This window comes from Anas platyrhynchos, chromosome 22, assembly GCF_047663525.1.
Source record: "Anas platyrhynchos isolate ZD024472 breed Pekin duck chromosome 22, IASCAAS_PekinDuck_T2T, whole genome shotgun sequence".
Taxonomy (NCBI): domain Eukaryota; kingdom Metazoa; phylum Chordata; class Aves; order Anseriformes; family Anatidae; genus Anas; species Anas platyrhynchos.
In genome coordinates this window covers 10,138,946-10,152,322 of record NC_092608.1, presented here as the reverse complement: position 1 = coordinate 10,152,322, position 13,377 = coordinate 10,138,946, and the positions used below count along the sequence as shown (strand labels likewise).

The 13,377-nt window shown below is 51.8% G+C and overlaps 1 long non-coding RNA gene across 1 annotated transcript; it reads right to left on the bottom strand.

Annotated features, from left to right (window-relative positions):
• Positions 1-4,248: 4,248 nt before the first annotated feature.
• LOC139999280 (uncharacterized) lies at positions 4,249-13,071 on the bottom strand. Its single transcript, XR_011804652.1, has 2 exons — positions 12,108-13,071; positions 4,249-6,997 (listed from the first exon to the last, which is right to left on the bottom strand). It is a non-coding gene; the product is annotated as an uncharacterized lncRNA (long non-coding RNA).
• Positions 13,072-13,377: the final 306 nt, after the last annotated feature.

The window sequence follows — 13,377 nt, the reverse complement described above, 5'->3', positions numbered from 1 at the left end:
GAGGAGGCGGGTGGGGGCCGCAGCCCCCCACATCCGCCCCATGCTGCCACCGCCGCGTGAGTGCCGCCGTTGGGGCCGGCACAGAGAAGTGCCTGTGGCCTGGCACAGCGTCACAGCGCAGCGCTGTGACCTCATGGCCGCACCCTGCTGGCACAGGGGCTGCATGCATGGGTTGGGGCTGCGTGGCATCAGCCACAGCCGCAGCTCCACTGGGCCACCCGCCCTCAGCGCGGAAAGTGGCCTCCTCCTTCTCCTCGTTGCCATCAGAGCTGGCCAGCAGCATCCTCAGTGTCCTAGAGGCCTTGGGTCTGAACAATTCAAAATAAATACATAAATAAATAAATAGAAAACAAATAAAAACAGAAAAGGAAAAAAGAAAGAGAAAAATGGTGTTGGATCCTAAAAGGCTTCTTTGGTCCCTCAAAGCCTCTGGGCTGCATGGTCTGAAACCCAAAAGGACGCTCAGTGCTGGCCAGAGTCAGAGGGGGCAGATCCTTCCTCCGGGAAAATGGTGAAGTGGAGAAAGGCAGCACTCCAGCACGCCCCTGCTGTCCCAACAGGGTGCTGGTTTTCCTCAGGTGGGCAGCCGAGTTCCAGCATGGCCGCTCTCTCCCTGCCCCTCGTCCAAGAGGCAGGGGGAGAAAATACGACAGACACATGGAGCTTGTGGTTTGAGATACAAAAAGTTTAATTAAAGGGAAAAGGGAGAGGGAGGAAAAAAATGAAGGGACGGGCAGGGCAGGGCAGGGCAGGGCAGGGAAGGGAAGGGAAGGCAAGGCAAGGCAAGGGAAGGCAAGGGAAAGAAAATGGGGGAGACCGCGCGAAAGGCCAGAGAAAGGGCAAAAGAGCGAGGCCTCCAGGCGTGGGGCGTGTGCGCAGAGCTGCGCTCCAGGGAGGGCTGCACAGTGCCCCCGGGGCTGGGGAGGCACAGCCTGCGTGTAGCTGAGGATGCTGCTGGCCAGCTCTGATGGCAACAAGGAGGAGGAGGAGGCCACTTTCCGCGCTGAGGGCGGGTGGCCCAGTGGATCTGCGGCTGTGCCATCCCTGGCAGTGTCCCAGGCCGAAGCGGGGGTCTTGGAGCAGGCTCGCTGCTGGAGAGGCGCCGGCTGAAGCCCTGTTGTTCATGGGCTTCGGGAGCTGCTTCGGGCGTGCCCCCGGCACGCAGAAGGCCGGAGAAGTGGAGGAAACGTGCCCGGGGAGCAGGGCTGCGCCGCAGGCAGGAGGAGATGCCGGGAGCTTTCCAGCACGCTCAGCTGCCTGCCGGGGAAGAGTGTCGCCTCCTCCATGCCTTCTGCAGCCTGGAGCACAGCTGCCAAAAGCTGAAGTGCGAGCGTGGCCTTGGTGCTTGCAGGATCAGCCCCGTCTGAATCGCCAGCGATGAGACCGACTCGCAGGGGTCGTTGGCCAAGCCTCGCAGGACTGAGAGAACAGAGAAGGAGAGGCGAGGTGACGGCCCTGTACCCGCAGAGCGCCCGGCCCCCCGCAGATGTTGCCTCCAGCTCTCCGCACAGCCAGGAGGGAGCAGGGGACAGGCTCCTGCCATCCCCCTCCCTGGCTCACCTTGGCAGATGTCCTGGCTCTTGCTCTGGTGCTGATCCAGCAGGTGCCTCCCCATGAGCCCTGGGGACACACGGCCTGTCAGCGCCCCCGGCTGCTCCCCGGGGTGCAGCACGAAGGCACAGGGACGGGGGACCCCAGGCTCGCGGCTCACCAGTGAACCTCACAGCCTCCTGCCGCAGGGGCTCCTGCAGGCTCTGCAGGTAGGGCAGGCTCTGGGCCAGGTACTCCTCTGCTGCGCTGCTCCTCCTGGCCAGCTGCAGAGGGAAGGGCGTGGGCTCAGCGCAGGGCGGCCCCGGCCCCGGCCCCGGCCCCGGCCCCAGGTGCAGAACTGTGTGTACCAGGCACTCGCTGATCTTCCAGCTCTGCAGCGTCTCGGCCAGGTGCGCCAGCTGCCTCCAGCGCAGGAAGCGCGCGACACCAAGGAGGGCTTCCCGGGAGGCCTGCAGAACAGCTGAGATGGCAGCAGAGCCTGGGCAGAAGACCCTGCTCCCCCCCCCGCAGCCCCTCCGCAGGGAGGGGGCCTCAGTGGAGACTAACGCTGCCAGCAGCTGCAGCACCCCTGGTGCTCGGGGGCCCCCAAGGCAGGGCAGGGCAGGGCAGTCAGCATCGCCCTCCCCCAAGGAGCAAAATGCCCACCTCGGCCACGCTCTCGTCCTGGTCGTGCAGGTGGAAGGACAGCGGGAGCAGGCTCCTGTGTGCCACCTGCTGCAGCTTCTCTTGGCTGCCCTCCACAAAGCCCAGCGTGTCGAGGAAGAGGCGAATAGAGAGAAGCCGCACCGTACTTGAGTCCTGGGGAGGGCGAGAGGGGGACATGGGTCCCACTGGGGGCAAAGTCCCTGAGCCCCCAAAAGCGCTGCAAAACGAGCCTGCCCAAGGGCTCGCAGCGCCCAGGGCTGGGAAGCGGGCAGGGAGAGCCCCCAGCGGGCTGTCCCAGGGACGCAGCCATGGGGACGCAGCCTTACGTCGCCAAAGAGGGCTGGGAGCTTGCCGGCCAGCTCCAGAGCCGCGGGGCTGAGCGTCCTCCCCTCCAGGAGCCACAGCATGGTGCTGAGCATGGGCAGAGCGACAGTGTGGGTGTCGCTGTCTGCAGCCTGCAGCTGCTCCGTGATGCTCGGCAGCAGGACGAGCGTTTGCCTCGCCTGTGTGAACAAAACACCTTCCTTTGGGGAAAGCAATGACTGCCCCCTGGGCGAAAACACTCTCCCAGCCCGCCCAACACCCCTTCCCCTCCCCACTGCCTGGCAAGCTGCCAAGCCACAAGAGCCCGGGGCCAGCCCAGCCCAAGCCGCGGCACTCTTGGCGTTGCCAGCTGCCCCCGCTCACCGTGGTCGGCCTCTCGGTGAGCCCCAGGATCGCCCTGAGCACCAGGCTCTGCATGCCCAGGCACGGGCTCCGCAGGTAGCTGGCAAAGAGGCTCACGACGCAGTCCAGCTCGTCGCCAAGCTCTGTGCACTCCAGCAGCTGAAAAGGACGTGGGGCGCAGTGCCGGCTCAGCAGCAAGAATGCCAGGGCAGGAATGCCAGGGCACGGCCAAGCCTGGCCCCGAGGCAGCAGGGCTTGTGCAGAGCCCCACGTGGGCTCGCTGCTCCTGCTGCCCCTGCTCACCTTGCTGAGGATGACCATGGCCACCGTCTGCCAGGAGGAGGCCTCCGTGCGGAGCAGCTCAACCAGCTGGTGGATGATGGTGGCGCGCAGGCTCCTGGGCAACTCCTTCATTTCCCTGGCAGGGAGAACGGCAAGCAGGCGCCGTCAGCCCCGAGCCGGGCGGGCCCAGCTCTCCTGGCTTTGCAGCGCTCTCTTTTGCCACCAGCCCAGCGGCCACGGGCACCCATGCTGTGGCAGCACTTCCTCCGAGAAGCCCCTGTCACCTCCAGGGCTGAGATGGTGCCGACGAGGGGCTCTCACCTGGCCACCACCTGCACGCCCCAGAGGTGGCTCTCGGCGCTGAGAAGCGCGGCCCAGCCGCCCTGCGCCTCGATGGCTAGCACCTGGCTCCCCAGGCCCACGCTGCGGAGCAGCGCTTTCAGGGCCTGCACCGTGGACCTGCAGGCAGAGAAGGGCCCGGGTCATGCCGGGAGCCCCAGCCCTGGGCTCCTCTGAGCAGCAGGGGCCGGGGATGTGGCACCTGACGGGAGTGAGCAGGTCCTGCTGGTGCTTCTCCCAGAAGACCTGCACCTCCTGCAGCTTCAGCTCCGTGGTGAAGGACACTTGGAAGAGGAGGGCCAGGAAGAGATGGGGGAAAATGGCCTTCGCCTCCCCCCGGCTGGCAGGCAGCAGGAGGATCTCGTGGAGGGGCCTTGCTGCCTGCAGGAAGCAGCCGGAGGCGGAGGCATGGGCAGGGAGGGACAGAGGAGGACACAGCCCCCCAGGCTGGTGCCCCAGGGTGCGGAGAAGGCTGGCAGGGGCCAGGGGAGGGGAGCGGGGCCCCTGCACCTGCCCCTGCCCCTGCCCGACAGAGACGCAGACGGGCAAGCGAGGAACTCACGGCCAGGGCCAGGATGCGCGGGTGGTCCTTGCAAGAGGACAGCGCCGGTCCTCTTGCTGCCGTCGCAGGGCCGGGCTCTCCTCCGGGGCTCAGGGCTCAGGGCTCGGGGCTGGCGCTTCTCACCATGAACATCCTGTTGCTGTTGCTGTCTTCGGAGAGCCGCAAGTGTTATAAGCTCCCTCTTAATTAATTTTCAGAGAGCATTGCATTAATAATAGAAAGGAATTTATTGAGTAAGCAACAGCAAGCAAAACAGCGCTGGGCGGCCGGGGAGTCTCGGCTCCGCCAACGGCGCGCACCTTACCCCCCCCCAGGGTCCCTTTTTATATCTTGGTGATTTCAGGATTACGCAGCACATCTTGGTGTATTCTGCGACTGCGCGCACTGTTGCTAGGGGGTCGTCTCTGTCCCTCTGGTGGTCGTGAAGATGAAGGCCGTAGTCTTCCTCGGCGTTGTGGTTCAACTTCTTTCTTTATTTGGTCATGTTGGCCCAGCGTGAGACAGGAAGGCAGGGTGTTGATACACTAGTTTAACAACTTATCAGAAAATGGTTACATGAACTTTGCAGCTGTGTTTTCTGAACAAAAGAGGCTACTGAGATGCAGAAGGAGGGAAGGGGAGAGGATTCTTTTTTTGTTACATTAAGCAATGGAATTTTCATAGTGTCTAGCTAAGCATTATACAGCTCCTTACTTCAGCAGGAAACCTTCGCAACACCTGCTCCTCAAATAAAACTCTTTGTTTTATAATACAAAGGACAATGAACAAACATCTATGGTGTATGTATTACAATCCCTCCTTTTTCTTTTAGTTACTCATTTTGTTCATTGAATCTCTGCAATGCTTGACTACTAAGAACTAATGTTTCCTCGATTTCTTCGTTAGTACTTACTGGCTCATATTTGGCACGTATAAGCATTAGATGTGCCGCTTCTAAACGACCTTTTACAATTGCAATCAGTTTATTAAAAATACATGGCCCGAAAGTTAGCGCTGCTATTAATAACAATAAAGGTCCTGCTATAGTTGACAGTAAGGTAGTAAGCCAAGGTGAATAATTAAACCAAGATTCATACCAGTTCTGCCGGTCTTCATATTCCCGTTTTCTCTTCTCCAATCCTTCCCTGAGCTTGGCCATGGTATCCCTTACCACTCCAGTATGGTCAGCATACATGCAACATTCTTCTTTCAGGGTTACACACAACCCGCCCTGTTGTAGAAATACCAAATCTAATCCTCTACGATTTTGTAGCACTACCTCTGAGAGTGACCTGACAGATTTTTCCAGGGCTGAGATAGATTGTTCAATCCGGGTCAGGTCCTCATCCACAGCAATGCGTAAAGAGGTGAACTCTTGATTTTGCTTGACCAATGAAGCAACTCCAGTACTGACCCCTGCCCCTCCCAAGATTATTAAAGTGGCCAGAGTTAAAGCTGTGATCGGTTCCCTTTTTTCCAAATGATAATTTGCTGCCGTGTGCTGAGCATACATATAATCCTCAGAATGGTATAAAATCCTTGGTATAATTATTACCTGTACACAGAAATCATGAGACGCATTAAAGACTCTTAGCGATAGACAAGGAGTCACACCTACTGATGAGCAAACCCACCTGGCGTTGCTAGCCGGGATTAACCATTCAGCTGATTGTTTTCCATTCTCCGTGATATTACATAGGTGGCGCTTCCCCCCAGGAACCGTGCCCACACATCTACCACTCCCAGTGACTTGTGTTAGTGTTACCCCTATCTCTTTACCCCAGTTGCATTGTAGGGGGTTGCTCTCGTTTGTGCGGGTGAGCTCCCCAAGGTCCCCTATAGCATCATAATATGGGGGCCTTATACTAAAACATAACCAGCAATGCTCTGTCATATTTGGGTTTGTTTTGTTTAATAGTTGGTAGCTGGCATTCATGACCTCCCATATGTTACTCTCAGCTATGTTATCATTTTCAGCTACGTCTGAGCTCAAAAGGCTGCTGAAGGTTGGCACTGTAGCATTTTCTGCAGGCTGGATTCTCTGAACATTTCTTGATAATACCTCATTTGGTCCTACCGCCTGGGGCTTATCAGCAACCTCCTTCTTTATTAGTATTAGCCCTCCCCTGTCAAACCCGTTTTCGTAATATCTTACACCCCATGTTTTTCCCAGTAGCCAGGCCTGGTCGTTTGGATTAGTTACATTAAGATACAAAAAGTTACAATTCCTAAGCCTTTTACACCCATAGGGCCCATATTCCACTTGCAAAAATTTGTCTCGACCAGCCCCGGGAATCCAATCTGAAGCAATGGTCTCACATCCCCAATAAGCACAGAAGTAAGCATTTGGAAAATTGCAGTAGCTCCTTCCTGGGTTAGAACTTGGGCAAAAATAGTAACTTGATACATTCCTGCACGAACCATCAGTAGTTATTATTTCACATAGAGTAGTTTGGAAACTCGGTGCACCGGCTATAGTGACAGTTCCGAGGATGGTTTGATCTTCCCACCTTATTAAACTCCACTTGTAAGGCTGATGGGGGTGAGCAGATCCATGGTTTATCAGGCTGGTAATAATGACCCCAATGTATTGTAGGAGGTGATTAAAACCCATCTCTCAAGGTGCTTTGACCAGGCCTTGCCCAGCCTCTTTAGTGCTTCCCCACCATTTTACTCCTCTGCCTCGCTCGTCAGTTCGGTTGCAGCGAACTACGAGGTATCGATTCTTCTCGGCAGCAGCAGTATTCTTCAGGGGAATCTGAGGAATTGTCCACACCTGTTTCAAAGAGATGATAAATAGGGTTTCCACCCACTCCCACAATACACAGCCAGCACACAATACTTATCGAGTCCGTTTCAGTGTCAGTTTCAGGTCCTCAGGTCCTGGTGCTATTTCCCACTTATCCTCGTAGACTGGTCCTTTCACACGGCTGGCATGAGTCCACCCCTTCTCCGCTGTCCGGACAGCCGTTTCTGTGGTAAGCAAAACAACATAGGGACCTTCCCATCGTGGTGTTAAAGACGTCTCTTTCCAAGTCTTAATTAAAACCTTGTCCCCGGGATGTATCTTGTGAATTGCTATGTCTAACGGAGGGCGTTGTGCTACCAAACCTTTCGCTCGGAGCTCCCTCTGTCGATTCGTGAGTTGTATTAAATAAGGTCTTAACTGGGCATCCTGTAACTGAGGGTGATCAAGTGGCAATTCCAAGTCATAGGGCATACCATATAACATTTCAAAAGGAGAAATTCCTACATCTGTCCTGGGCTGTGTCCGTATGTTTAACAGCGCAAGAGGTAAACATTTTACCCAAGAGGCTTTTGTTTCCAGCATTAGTTTAGTTAGTTGTTTTTTAATTTCACCATTCATTCGCTCTACCTTTCCAGAACTTTGGGGATGCCACGGAGTGTGGTATTCCCAATTTGTTCCTAGAGCTTTCATGGTCTCTCGAGACACTTTGGAGACAAAATGAGGGCCTCGGTCAGAGTCAATTGTTTCTACAATTCCATATCTAGGGATAATATTTTCAAGTAGTATTTTTACCACGGTTTGAGCTGTGGCCCTTGCCGTCGGAAAGGCTTCAACAAAATGTGTAAGATGATCTACAATCACTAACAGATATTTGTACCTTCCTGTTTTTGGAAGATCTGTAAAGTCCAATTGAATTTTAGCAAAAGGTCGGTGAGCCAATTCCCGACCTCCCGATACTTTTTTCCTCAAATGTTGGGCGTTTACCTTTCTGCAAGTTAAACAATCATTTACAATTCGTTTGGCTATATTATAAATTCCAATACACATATACTTTATTGCAAATTGATCCACCAATGCTTGAGTTCCCCAGTGGGTGTTTTCGTGAAATCTTTGTAATACCCTCAGAGCTGCGGATTTTGAAAGCATTTCGCGTCCATCAGGCAGCACCCATTTGCCTTTATCTGTTTCTTTTATCCCCATTTGATTCATTTTGCTCTTTTCTTGTAATGTGAAGCTAAACAGAGTATAAATTGGCCTATGATGGTAACAATGTGTATGTTTCTTCCCGTCACCCCATTCATAATCATCGCATGGAAATTTCATTAAATCATTCCCGCAGTCTGAGCAGTCTTCCCTTGTTTTTGTAATTCGCATGGTCATTAGTGCCGCTCTTTTAGCCTCCTGGTCTGCCAAATTATTCCCTCTGATCTGAGGGGTGAGGCCCCGCCGGTGTCCTTTAATGTGTACTACAGCAATTTCTTTAGGTTCTCTGATAGCCTGTAAGACTTGGGTAATCAGTTCTTGGTGTATTAATCCCTTTCCCTGTGAATTAATGAGCCCTCGCTCTTCCCATATTTTACCAAATGTATGTACTACCCCGTATGCATATTTTGAATCTGTATATATTGTACCACTTTTGCCCTTTAACAGTCTTAAGGCCCGCAGTACAGCATATAATTCGCAAGCCTGGGCAGACCAACTTGGACTTAAAGGTCCGGATTCAACTATTTCAAAAGTTTTCCCATTCACTAATGCGTACCCCGATTTCCGCTTCCCTTCCACTATTCGTGAAGAACCATCCACATATATCTGTTCCCCTATAAGTAACTCTTCTTCCTCCAAATCAGGTCTCAGTTTTGTTTGCTCTTCTATATTTTGGAGGCAATCATGTTCTAAGGGCTCACTTGGTTCCCCATAAAGAAACTGAGCAGGATTTTGCAGGGAAGTTGTTGTTAATGTTAGTTTTGGGGAGGAAATTAAAATTCCTTCATACTTTAGTAACCTAGCGTCTGTGATCCATTTTTCTGCTTTTTGCTGTAGTACTCCCCGGATATTGTGTGGGGATATCACCTTGATTTCTCCTCCGAAGGTAATTTTCTGTGCTTCTTCTACTAATAAGGCAGCCGCTACTACTACCTGTAAACAACTTGGCCAGCCCCGACTAACTGGGTCCAGCAATTTGGATAGGTAAGCCACAGGTTTTTTACTCCCTGCCCATTCTTGGGCTAATACTCCATATGCAGTGCCCTCATTGCTGTTAACAAATAAGAAAAACGGTCTCCTCAGATCCGGAAGACTCAGCACTGGAGGGCGTGCTAATTCTTCTTTTAATTTTTCTAATTGTTTTTCATCCTCTTTGGTCCATTTTAGCAACCCATCCTTAGTCAATTTTTTATAAAGAAATTTAACTTTGCCGCTGTAATCTTCAATCCATTGTCTACAATAGCCAGTTAACCCTAATAATTGTCGTACCTGCCTCTTAGTTTGTGGGGTCGTTAAAGCCAATATCCCGCTGATTCTGTCTGGGTCTAATTTCTTAGTTCCCTCACTTAGTCGGTGGCCCAAGTATTTTACCTCTCGTTCTACAAACTGCAGTTTTGATTTCGAGACTTTCAGTCCCTGCAAGCTAAGAAAATTCAACAGCTGTATGCTGGCCTGCCTAACAGTGTCTTCGTCTTTCCCTGCTAATAACAAATCATCTACATATTGTACTAATGTTATTCCTGGTGGCTTGTCGTAGTTTTGTAAAATTTGCTCCAGGGCTTGTCCAAATAAATTAGGCGATTCAGTGAATCCTTGAGGAAGCACAGTCCACCGTAATTGCTGCTTTCGGTGGGTATCTGGGTCTTCCCATTCAAAGGCAAAATAATCCCTACTTCCTTCCTCCAGAGGACATGCCCAAAATGCATCCTTTAAATCCACTACACTATACCACCGATCATCTGGGTGCAATTGACCTAATAGGGTATGGGGATTTGCCACGACAGGAAATCTGGTCACGGTTCTCTTATTAATTTCTCTTAGATCATGTACCAACCTATAATTGCCATCTTTCTTTTTTACTGGTAATATTGGAGTATTAAACGGAGACATACAAGGTTCTAGCAACCCTTGTTGTAGTAGCCTTTGAATTTCAGGTTTTAACCCTTGCCTGTCTTCCTCAGACAGGGGGTATTGTTTAATTCTCGTTGGTACACCTGGGTTAGTTATAGTTACCTTGAAAGGTTTAATATTTAATTTTCCTACACTTTCTGGAGTGTACCAGACTTCAGGATTTATTCTTTGCTCGTCCTCCGCTCTCAGAGGACACAACCTAATTTTTAGCTCTTTATCTACTACCTCTAAACTTATGCCTAATTCTACTATTAAGTCTCTCCCTAACAAGTTATATTCTGCCTCAGGCACTAAGAGTAAGGATCCCACCCCTAATTTAGAGTCCGATTCAATTAACACCTCTTTGATAACAGGGACCCCAAAGGGTTCCCCTTTTGCTCCAATTACTTGAACCTTTTCTGTTGAGATTTTACATCCTAAAGGCAAATTTTGGACTGTAGATCTTTCAGCCCCTGTATCTATGAGGAACTCAATTTCCTCACGCTGGGGACCTACTTTTAACTTTATCAAGGGCTCAGTTTTCTTTCGGGTCCCCAGCAGATAGAGCCCCTGACACCCCTAGTCTTCCTTAAACATCTTCTCATCTTCCATTCTCAGTCGACACTGCTTCTTCTTATGACCTTTCTTATTGCAGTAAAAACAAGTCACATTCCTCAATCCTCCTGTCACTTTCCCTTCTCCCTCTAGTTTTTGGCGAACCACCCTTAAATCTTTTCTGTATTCGCCTCTTCTCTGCCCCTCCCGCATCACGGCCATCATTATTCGTGCTTGCTTCTTCTCCTTTTCATCCTCCCTCCTTACATACACTTTCTGTGCCTCCCTTAGCAATTCGTCTAGACCTCGGTCTTGCCAATCTTCTATTTTCTCTAATTTTTTCCTAATGTCTATCCAGGACTTTGCTACAAACTGAGTTTTTAGCAAAGCCTCTCCCACAGGGGTTCCTGGATCTAATCCCGAGTACAGTTGCAAACTTTTTCGTAATCTCTCCAACCATTCTGTCGGAGTTTCATCTTTCTTTTGCTGCTCATTAAAGGCCTTATTAATGTTTTGCCCTCTTGGGACTGATTCCCTAATTCCCTGGATGATAATGGTTCTAAGGTCCTGCATGTGGCCACGATGTATGGGGTCCTGATTATCCCAATTGGGTTTCTGTAATGGCCATTTAACATCTGCTGCAGGACCTTGCTGGTGTTGCTGATCCCAAATTCGCATTCCAGCTTTTCTAATCATTCCTCTCTCTTCCGATGTAAATAATATCCCTAAAATAGATTGCATTTCTTCCCAGGTGTAGATATTGGGCCCTAAGAACTGATCTACTCGTTCTGCCACCCCTAAGGGGTCCTCCAATAGGTTTCCCATTTCTTTCTTAAAGTCTCGGACATCTCCAGAGTTCATAGGGATGGCCACATATCCCATACCGGGTTGTGGTCCTCCCATTGCTATTTCCCTTAGTGGATACAATCCTTCTTTGTTTCTAAGCTGCTGTCTTCTAGCCTGACTCCTAGTTATTGGTCCCTGAACACTAGAGTCAGAGTCGCTGTCAGCATCTCCCTGGGGCTGCGGATTAAGAGGCCCGGGAGTCGGAGGGGCTGCAGGTGGGGTTGGTGAAACATAGGGAGGCGGTGAGGCCGGGATCTCTAATTCTTGGTTTTTCTTACGCCTCCCGTCCCCTCCTTTTTCTTTTAGAGGGTATAATTTGGTCTGAGTTTCTGAACTGATCCACAAATGTGCATACTCACTCTCTTCTAAACTAAAGGGTTCCTTTGAGTTCACATAAATATTTAAGGCCTGGCAAACCCAATCGTCAAAGGACCCAAATACAGGCCAGTAAAGGTGGTCTCGAATCTGTTTACCACCCCAAATTTCAATGCAATAATGTATCATTTTTACTTTACTTTTTCCCCGCCTAAAAGGGGAATCATCCCAATTTTTGATCATTAATCCTAAAGGACTGTCTGGAGGAATAGGGGGTAACCTAACATCTGTCGTTACCCCGCCCATGGGACCAGAAGGCTTACTCTTCTTCTGTCCCATCTTCTGGAGCGCCTTCACACACACACGCACAAATCGCTTCCCCCTTTTCGTGGCCCAGTCCCTCGCGGGATGTGGGAACCGCACTACCGAGGGGTCCGCACTCGCTTCGTCCGCAATTGGACGTCTCACAACGCTACGCTCCAGGATACCCAACCCCAACCGAACGGATCACCGGCCTATACTTACTCACTCCTGAGTCTTCGTTCGGTCTTCGTGCACAAAGATTACTAGGGGTTGCCGGCTTTATTTGCTTGCTGCCGAATTTAGGGTTCGTTGGTGAAGGATTTGAATGAAAGTAGTCCTAGCGGAGGCCGCTGAAATCAGCGGGGCGCCCCCTCCGAAGGTCTTTCAATCAGATTGCCTTCATCCGAGTCACGGCACCAAATTTGTTATAAGCTCCCTCTTAATTAATTTTCAGAGAGCATTGCATTAATAATAGAAAGGAATTTATTGAGTAAGCAACAGCAAGCAAAACAGCGCTGGGCGGCCGGGGAGTCTCGGCTCCGCCAACGGCGCGCACCTTACCCCCCCCCAGGGTCCCTTTTTATATCTTGGTGATTTCAGGATTACGCAGCACATCTTGGTGTATTCTGCGACTGCGCGCACTGTTGCTAGGGGGTCGTCTCTGTCCCTCTGGTGGTCGTGAAGATGAAGGCCGTAGTCTTCCTCGGCGTTGTGGTTCAACTTCTTTCTTTATTTGGTCATGTTGGCCCAGCGTGAGACAGGAAGGCAGGGTGTTGATACACTAGTTTAACAACTTATCAGAAAATGGTTACATGAACTTTGCAGCTGTGTTTTCTGAACAAAAGAGGCTACTGAGATGCAGAAGGAGGGAAGGGGAGAGGATTCTTTTTTTGTTACATTAAGCAATGGAATTTTCATAGTGTCTAGCTAAGCATTATACAGCTCCTTACTTCAGCAGGAAACCTTCGCAACACCTGCTCCTCAAATAAAACTCTTTGTTTTATAATACAAAGGACAATGAACAAACATCTATGGTGTATGTATTACAGCAAGGACAGCCGAGCTCGCCAGCTCTGCCAGCCCTGCGGCTGCTCGGCATCCTGGTCGCACAGCCTTGTGCCTGGAGAAAAGCGGACACAGTGTCTGTCGGCGGGGGGGCCTGGGGAGCTGGCAGTGGCAGCCGGGGGCTCGGGCACAAGCCTCCCTGGCAGGAAGGGGGCATGCCAGAGCAGAGCCGGGGGCAGCGCGGCCAGGGAAGGCCCGGGCTCTCGCGCTCAGGGCAGGGGGAACGGCTCGTCAGCCCGCGGCAAGGCAGCCAGGCTCGCTCGCTCGCTCGCTCGGGTCTCTCCTGCTGAGGAGAGGGGCCCAGGCGGCCTGGTGCTGGCCTGGCTTTGCCCGTGTCTGGAGGGACCCAGCCCGACGCGGCTCCGCTCACTTCTTTGCTGTGTGACAAAGAGGCAGAGGTGGCGCACAGCCTTGGCTGCCTCGTGGC